This window comes from Amia ocellicauda, chromosome 6, assembly GCF_036373705.1.
Source record: "Amia ocellicauda isolate fAmiCal2 chromosome 6, fAmiCal2.hap1, whole genome shotgun sequence".
NCBI classification, from domain to species: domain Eukaryota; kingdom Metazoa; phylum Chordata; class Actinopteri; order Amiiformes; family Amiidae; genus Amia; species Amia ocellicauda.
Window position 1 is genome coordinate 45,055,777 of NC_089855.1, and position 10,012 is coordinate 45,065,788.

Consider the following 10,012-nt stretch of genomic DNA (forward strand, 5'->3'; position numbering starts at 1 on the left):
TTGTAGTACAAAATATTCATTATGTGGACGAAATTTGCATTTTGAAGGACAAAATACTTATTATTTGCACTAAATTATGTAATTATGTACACAAACAGCACCCATAGTTTTGTGAGACCTCTGCACATGTCCATGCCAGATGAGGGGGAGTACAGTCTGTTAGTGCAACAAATATGTTTTGTGGATGAGGAGATGCATTATAAATATCAGACATAAAGGTGGCCGGCAGATATCGATAATGGACAGCAGACAGGCCAGCTGAACACAGGTCCTCAATGGTAAAACTAACAAAATGATAGAAAACAATTATTGAAATGTCAAACTTTGTCACAAAGGACATACACTCACCTAAAGGATTATTAGGAACACCTGTTCAATTTCTCATTAATGCAATTATCTAACCAACCAATCACATGGCAGTTGCTTCAATGCATTTAGGGGTGTGGTCCTGGTCAAGACAATCTCCTGAACTCCAAACTGAATGTCTGAATGGGAAAGAAAGGTGATTTAAGCAATTTTGAGCGTGGCATGGTTGTTGGTGCCAGACGGGCCGGTCTGAGTATTTCACAATCTGCTCAGTTACTGGGATTTTCACGCACAACCATTTCTAGGGTTTACAAAGAATGGTGTGAAAAGGGAAAAACATCCAGTATGCGGCAGTCCTGTGGGCGAAAATGCCTTGTTGATGCTAGAGGTCAGAGGAGAATGGGCCGACTGATTCAAGCTGATAGAAGAGCAACTTTGACTGAAATAACCACTCGTTACAACCGAGGTATGCAGCAAAGCATTTGTGAAGCCACAACACGTACAACCTTGAGGCGGATGGGCTACAACAGCAGAAGACCCCACCGGGTACCACTCATCTCCACTACAAATAGGAAAAAGAGGCTACAATTTGCACAAGCTCACCAAAATTGGACAGTTGAAGACTGGAAAAATGTTGCCTGGTCTGATGAGTCTCGATTTCTGTTGAGACATTCAGATGGTAGAGTCAGAATTTGGTGTAAACAGAATGAGAACATGGATCCATCATGCCTTGTTACCACTGTGCAGGCTGGTGGTGGTGGTGTAATGGTGTGGGGGATGTTTTCTTGGCACACTTTAGGCCCCTTAGTGCCAATTGGGCATCGTTTAAATGCTACGGCCTACCTGAGCATTGTTTCTGACCATGTCCATCCCTTTATGACCACCATGTACCCATCCTCTGATGGCTACTTCCAGCAGGATAATGCACCATGTCACAAAGGTCGAATCATTTCAAATTGGTTTCTTGAACATGACAATGAGTTCACTGTACTAAACTGGCCCCCACAGTCACCAGATCTCAACCCAATAGAGCATCTTTGGGATGTGGTGGAACGGGAGCTTCGTGCCCTGGATGTGCATCCCACAAATCTCCATCCACTGCAAGATGATATCCTATCAATATGGGATAACATTTCTAAAGAATGCTTTCAGCACCTTGTTGAATCAATGCCACGTAGAATTAAGGCAGTTCTGAAGGCGAAAGGGGGTCAAACACAGTATTAGTATGGTGTTCCTAATAATCCTTTAGGTGAGTGTATATAAAGACAATAACACAAGAATACAAATCTATATAATATTGGAGTACTTTCGGGTTCTTTGCTATCAGGGATCATGTTGCATTAAAACTAGAAATAAAAAGAGGTGGATGAACCAAAGCAAAAGGTACAGCATATATCTCTCACTCTGTGTCTTCCTCTTTTGAATCTCCACCAGGGAACCAAGGCATCCCTATTTATTTCCTGTGATCCCCTCTACCCAATCACTGCTCTCCCACCATTGACACCGCAAACCTCCACAATATTATTATTATTATTTTTATTTCTTGGCAGACGCCCTTATCCAGGGGCGACAACATAAGTGCAAAATACAGAGAAGTACAAGGTGTCAATCATAACAAATTCAACTCAGCTAAAATATGCAATTCAAAAATACATTTTACAAATCCCAATTACAATTTACACAAGTACAGTAAAAGACTTCCTACATCCTGGACGGTGAAGCTAAGTGCTGTCAAGATGTAGGGTTACAGACGAGGGCTATGGGAAAGGGAGCAAGGAGGAAAACAATCAAGAACGTGAGGAGCATAATAAGCTGAAGTGCTATCTAGTAGGGATAGAGTACTAATATTACAAGTGCTGTCAGAAGAGATGCGTCTTGAGTAAGCGCCGGAATGAGGTCAAGGACTCTGCTGTTGTGACTTCGGTGGGCAGGTCGTTCCACCACTTAGGGGCCAGGGATGAGAAGAAGCGGCTCTGAGTGGAGAGGAGGCAGAGTTAGCCTTCTGGCACTGGAGGAGCACAGTGGTCTGGTGGGGATGTATGGAGAGACGAGTGACTGAAGGTAGCTTGGTGCAGTGTGGTCGAGACAGTGGTAGGTGAGGGTCAGAGTCTTGAACTGAATGCGTGCCGCTATCGGGAGCCAGTGGAGGGAGCGGAGCAGTGGAGTAGCGTGTGTGAATCGTGGCAGAGAGAATACCAGACGAGCCGCAGAGTTCTGGATGAGCTGGAGCGGCGGGTAGTGGATGCAGGCAGGCCGGCCAGGAGGGAGTTGCGGTAGTCCAGGCAGGAGAGGACCAGTGACTGGACAAGTAGCTGAGTCGAGTAGTCAGTGAGGAAGGGGCAGATCCGGCGAATGTTGCTCAGGAAGAATCTACACGTGCGTGTCAGCGTGGTGATGTGCTGGGTGTAGGAGAGCGCAGGATCGAGGGTGACTCCTAAGTTTTTAGCAGAAGAAGAAGGTGAGAGTGTGGTGGATTCCAGGGGGATCGAGATGGGGAGGTCAGCAGAAGGTGATGAAGAGGTGGGGAAAAAGAGGAGATCTGATTTGGAGAGGTTGAGCTTGAGGTGGTGCGAGTGCATCCAAGCAGAAATGGCAGACAAGCAGGAAGAGATGCGTGAGGGGATGAGAGGGTCAGAAGAGGGAAAAGATAGGAAGATCTGAGCATCATCAGCATAGAAGTGGTAGGAGAAGCCGTGGGAAGCGATGAGGGGGCCCAGGGAGGGAGTGTAGAGAGAGAACAGGAGCGGGCCCAGGACAGAGCCTTGGGGAACACCTGTGAGGAGAGGTTGGGGGGTGGATGAGGAGCCTCGCCTTGTCACTTGGTAGGACCGGTCGCTGAGGTAGGAGGAGAACCAGGTGAGAGCAGTCCCAGAGATCCCAAGGTCGGCGAGGCAGGAGAGGAGGATGGAACACACACATAAACAGTATACAGTAATACAGTATTTACTCATTATTTTTTGATCAGTCAATCAGTCAATTTCTATTATGCTTTCTTTCTACCTCTCTTTCCTCTCTAAAGAAGTTATGGTGGGCTCTTCCAATATTGGCACGGAGACCAGTGCTGACTGTGGGTACGAGGCCCTCGTGGAAGTTGCGAGGGTGGAGGCTGAGGAGCAGTTGACGGAGCCAAGATGTTACCTACAATGTCAAAGGAATGACATTAGACTTCTAGGAGTAAGTGCTGTTCTTTATATTATTATATATATGTTTCATTTGCTCTGCTTCTTTGCATTTATTTTTATTGGATGAGAAGTGCGAAGAGAAATACAGTTGAGAAAACATATTTCTATTGTGGTGTAAATGGGTGGATTATTTCATGGTAAGTGCTTCAAATCACCAGACTTTGCATTTACTTGATGTTCTGTTCATTCAATGCAGGCAGATTGACAACCCTCACACAATAGAAGTACAATTCAGTGTACTTGAAGTATACAGGGTGTCCAGTATACTAGCCTATCAAATCTTTGCATGGGATGAGGTAACGCACCCTTGTATTACGTTGTGTGGAGCACTGTCTGTTTTTGGAAAACCATGGATAATAATACTAATAATAATGATTGAGATGATGGTGATGTAGTGTTAAGGGAGGGTGTATTTTCATAAGAGAATTCTAGCTCTGAGCTGGAGCTCTGATCTAAAGAAGACTTCTCCCCCAAAGTTACTAGAATTCCTGAGCTCATCGGCCCATGAACTGTTCTATGTCAAAGTGACAGTTTTGGAAGTATGGCTCACCTAGAATGGGCCAAATGGCTTGGAATCCCTGCTGTGAAAATGTCTGAGGAATATGGCCTGGAGGTAATAAAACCCTTTGAAGCGGGCGAGAGCTGAAATCCCGAAAACAGAGCTACGAACCTAGGCCAACCAGCATTTCCAAAAGATGGCATGGATTGACATCAGTCATAAAGCCTCCACCAATAGGACACTGGGGCTGAAACCGTAATCCAATCTCGCAAACTCAAGAACCAATCACCTATGATCTATCAGACATAAAAATTAGCGCACAGCACTTCTTCATTCTCACTCACCTGAACCAGTAACTCGCTGCCTCAACTCAACTTGTAGCTCTGTTGCCAGAAACGGAATCGGAAACCAACCAAGTCTTTGCCGGCAACAAAAGAGTTTAACTGGGAGAAGGAGATTGAGCCGTACGAAGAATTATGTAAAGAACTTTACTAAGTAAAGAACTTTAGAACCTGCGCTGCCCGCCTGTGCCCACCTGATCAGTGGAGTGTGTGCAGCTCGACAATTGACTAAGTCGACTGTAATACGAAAGTGTTCAGTCATTTAAATAGCTATTGAGTCTTAAGAAACTTGACCCTTGGAATCGAATAGGGCCCTGCTTTCCTCAAAGACTTTGTCTTCAAGTAACTATGGTGGAAATCCCTGTTTACAAAGAAGACATCCTGTGCACACCCTTGGAGCCTTCAAACCAGTGGAAAATCATTTTGGAAAAGACTCTACTTTCGCGAAACCCCAACTTCCAGGTGCATCAACTGAGTGGAAGTTCTTGGACAAAGCCAAACCGGACTGCCTTTGTTCCAAACCACACGGACCTTGTGCCGTGTGTTTTTATTTGAGCACGAAGACAGAGAGGCCTCTCTGCGATGAACTTCAGATGAGTTTAACAGTTTGGAGTTAATTATTCATGACATTTGAGAAATCAATTAGAAATGTTATTCTGTGAGTCATAAAATTTAGAATGGGTAATATCTTTTAGTATTTTCTTAAATAAAAATGAGTGCTGCATTAAACTGTTTGACAATTTTAGAAATAAAATCTGTCAACGCTGATAAATATCTTATCATTCCTGTTTAGTCTGAAATTGACACACATTAATAGACACTAGATTATAGGTGGCCCTGCCTATCCTTAATCATTGAACAGTAATCAGTTAAGGGAAATTGTGGTAACAAGAAATGATAGAATCTTTCTCAGCACCCAAATGTAAATGAGACTGATATATATAACAAGAAGTTATTTGACATAAATACTAACCTGCATAGTTATTTTGATGTCAGACTAACAATACTAATGAGAGACTCGCCTTCGTCTTACTAACCGGTATTGTACTCAATGTGTTTGTAATTTTGTGTAACGTTTTGTGTGTTATCATATGCGATTCCATGTTCTTTGATTTGGTCACGGAAGTGTATTGTCTTTGATTTGATGATCTTGAATTAATTTTAATTAGTTTTTCCCTTTTTGAATGACTAATGTAGTGCTACATTTTATCTTTGTTTTTAATAAATTTGAGAATTTATATATTTAGAATTGGTGTCTGCATCCAATTATTGCAGAAATTGAGTTCTACAAGATTCTAGGATTCTTGATAAGGTGATACTTAAATTCACTTCTTTAACTGAAATGTATAAGTGTACCTTACGCTACAGTGATGATGATGAAAATTACAATAATAATAGCCACGTTTCATTGCGGTCTCATTGACACATTTTGGCTCTCCTGAATCACACCGTTTGTGTCTTTCCCAAATTCAGTTACTATTTACACATATCTTCTCTTCCAAGAAATATATAAAAATGATAAACACGACCGACTTACAGAGACCAGTGTGTGTTGTTTTGGGTTTCTTCCCACCTGTGTTCGGTATTCCACTTCTGGCCTTAATTTAATTCCCATTCAGGGCTACCTTTAGGAGAAGTAGAACCATCATAAAGTGTCCCTCAGAATCACATCCTCACCCCCAAAACTAAAGCAATCAGCCTGCTGATGCTGTTCTGAGCCCATTCTCTTGTCTCTGTGGTCACAGGCCGCCCAGCTGCTGGTTGGCATAGCGACAGCTGTTCTTGGAATCATCCAGCTCACTACGCTCCCCTCCTCCATGTGCAGTGTGCTGCGAATCCCTCACTTCACTGGACTCCTGGTAAGTGCAGTACCTTTTATATACATTGATTATTCCCACCCTTTTAGTAGCCCTAAGTGTAAACTGCCCAATCACCCACCCACCCACACACACACATACCTTCCTGTTGCTAATAACACTTATGTGAATGTAGCCCTGGTTCAATTGTGACCAGTCTGCTTGAGCTACTTCTGCTCTGCACCAGGGTCAGAAGGCTGACCAAGAACAGCACACAAGAGGCCCACTGAGTTTTCGAGGTGGTCTATAAGGAGTGGATGGTCAATAGTGTCAACCTTAAATCCAAGACAACAATAATAGTTGTTACCTATGTCAGAGGATAATAGGACATCATTAAATAGTTTAGTGAAGGCTGTTTCAATACTGTGCCCAGGGTGAAAAGTTTATTGCAATTTTCCATAGATATTACTATTTATATAGGGTACATTTGTGGAAGGGGGGCTGTGGGGGATTGGACCTTTGAACTTGAGTTGAACTTAGGAGGGCTTCCTAGGGGGCGGGGGGCCGTGTCACTGAATAATTACCATATTGATGGGTGGAGTTGACAGGGCACTGTAGGAATGTACAGGGTGGTGGGGGTCTTCACCTGTTTTTCAAACCCTCCAAAAGATTTGTCTTTAAGCCAGACTGATTCTGTAGTAAAATAGCTCTTTTTCTCTATATGTGTGAAGCTCCAAAAGAGCTCTATTTATACCCTCCAGATTCCTTTGTAACATAGACATTTTTCCCTATGCTAGTGATGCTCTAAAAGAGCTCTATTTAAGCCCTCCCAATGATTTTGTAACGTAGATATTTTTACCTAAGTGAGAGCCATGAGGCGGTCTCTTCAACAGGGTCAAAGGGGTTACCTCTTTCAAATGACCAAGGGTTTTGTCGGTCTGGAGTTTTTTGTTAGCTAGTGGGGGTGGCGAGGAGAAGTCTACGTCTTTTGTAACCTCAGAACGGTGAAGAATTAGTATATTTGGGGGTGGAGTTGACAGTGCAGGAGAAGAAATAGCGTATCAGGTTAGATTGCAACTTTTACTTTCAGAGCTAAAGAATGATAAGTCAGGCTAAATGGTCTAAACTTTAGAAAATCCTGAATATGCACAAAAGTAAAAGAAATGTACTACAGAAAATGTAATTGGAACTTTCAGTAATCAACATAATATCAGTAAATACCACTCCTACCCAAGACCTATATTTTCCTGCATTGTAGAATATATCAAACTTATTATTTAAAGAAAAGGTAAATGTAAAGATTGAATAAATACAAATATTATGGTTTTAAATGTGTGTGTGTGTGTGTGTATTCACAACACCATGTGATGTAAATGAAATGTAACGTTACTAAGTTAACTTAAGAAATCCTTAGAAAGACCATAGAATATATATGTAATATAAGAAGCATAGAAGCTTATACACTCACCTAAAGGATTATTAGGAACACCATACTAATACTGTGTTTGACCCCCTTTCGCCTTCAGAACTGCCTTAATTCTACGTGGCATTGATTCAACAAGGTGCTGAAAGCATTCTTTAGAAATGTTGGCCCATATTGATAGGATAGCATCTTGCAGTTGATGGAGATTTGTGGGATGCACATCCAGGGCACGAAGCTCCCGTTCCACCACATCCCAAAGATGCTCTATTGGGTTGAGATCTGGTGACTGTGGGGGCCAGTTTAGTACAGTGAACTCATTGTCATGTTCAAGAAACCAATTTGAAATGATTCGACCTTTGTGACATGGTGCATTATCCTGCTGGAAGTAGCCATCAGAGGATGGGTACATGGTGGTCATAAAGGGATGGACATGGTCAGAAACAATGCTCAGGTAGGCCGTGGCATTTAAACGATGCCCAATTGGCACTAAGGGGCCTAAAGTGTGCCAAGAAAACATCCCCCACACCATTACACCACCACCACCAGCCTGCACAGTGGTAACAAGGCATGATGGATCCATGTTCTCATTCTGTTTATGCCAAATTCTGACTCTACCATCTGAATGTCTCAACAGAAATCGAGACTCATCAGACCAGGCAACATTTTTCCAGTCTTCAACTGTCCAATTTTGGTGAGCTTGTGCAAATTGTAGCCTCTTTTTCCTATTTGTAGTGGAGATGAGTGGTACCCGGTGGGGTCTTCTGCTGTTGTAGCCCATCCGCCTCAAGGTTGTACGTGTTGTGGCTTCACAAACGCTTTGCTGCATACCTCGGTTGTAACGAGTGGTTATTTCAGTCAAAGTTGCTCTTCTATCAGCTTGAATCAGTCGGCCCATTCTCCTCTGACCTCTAGCATCAACAAGGCATTTTCGCCCACAGGACTGCCGCATACTGGATGTTTTTCCCTTTTCACACCATTCTTTGTAAACCCTAGAAATGGTTGTGCGTGAAAATCCCAGTAATTGAGCAGATTGTGAAATACTCAGACCGGCCCGTCTGGCACCAACAACCATGCCACGCTCAAAATTGCTTAAATCACCTTTCTTTCCCATTCAGACATTCAGTTTGGAGTTCAGGACATTGTCTTGACCAGGACCACACCCCTAAATGCATTGAAGCAACTGCCATGTGATTGGTTGATTAGATAATTGCATTAATGAGAAATTGAACAGGTGTTCCTAATAATCCTTTAGGTGAGTGTATATGTAGAAACTGTGAAATTTCAATAAAACTCAATAAAAGCAGCATTTGTAATAATATTAGTAACAAAACATCAAATTATTATAAAATAATTATCTTATGTAATCCATTCATGCAATAAGATTAAGTAAATGCAAAAACCTATGTGTGTATGTATATTTATATCATTTAAACATTACAATAGCTTGGGGGTGCAGTCTGAAGACCTTAATGGTCTTGGTTGTATTGACAGTAAGACATTTGAACAGTCTTCAGTACAACTAACTAGTAACATTCTTACAGACATAAAGAACGAAAACACGATTTTAATAACGACAGTAAGTACATGAAACTAAACCACACTTATTTAACTTAAGAAATACAGTATATAACTGACATTTAACTGAGCACAGCTCTCTTTGTTAGTTAGATAACTCTCAAACAGAAGCCTTATAGTAGTAACTTTCTTACAGAAATAAAGAATGATGTTAAGAAAAAGTAAAATTAAAAAATACTGAAGTAACTTTGGACATATTAAATATATATCATTCATTAAGTATGTGTCTATTAAAACTAGTAGATTTATACTTTTTGTAGAAAAATTATCTCAAGTCTCAGCATCTCAGGGAGTAAAACCGACCCAGCAGCACATCAACACAATACAGACAGAGGCAAGAAGGAGCAGCAACATTAGAGATAACAGCGAAAGATAAGCGTAGGGAAACACAGTCACACTGGAGTTACACCGGATCATGCGTGAATCAAGCGGATCTGTAGTGAGATAGTTAACCCAAAACATTAGGGAAAGAAAAAGAGAGATTGGCTAGAAATAGAGAAAACTGATAAATAAATAACTTAATACATAAATAAATCACCATAATAACAGGGTGAGTTATAAAGAACAAACCAACACAGTCGAATATTTGAACGTTTTATTAAGAATTTGCTTCACCAAAACAGTTTACACAGTCACTCCACTGATGCCCTGACAGGATCACACTGCAGTGGAGGGGCTTCACAAGCAGCACGTCCTGCTCTCAGCACCGCGGTGGGGGTTTGCAGGAGCGGCAACAACACAAAACAGACCCCCTAATGACTGAGAATTTATCACCAGAAAACCTGTACAAATCCAGCGGTCAGGCCCTTTTTGAACCTTCAAATAAAGAGTTCAAAATGTCCTTATTAATCATGCACAGTAAACAGAAACAGGGCTGATATTGTACAGAT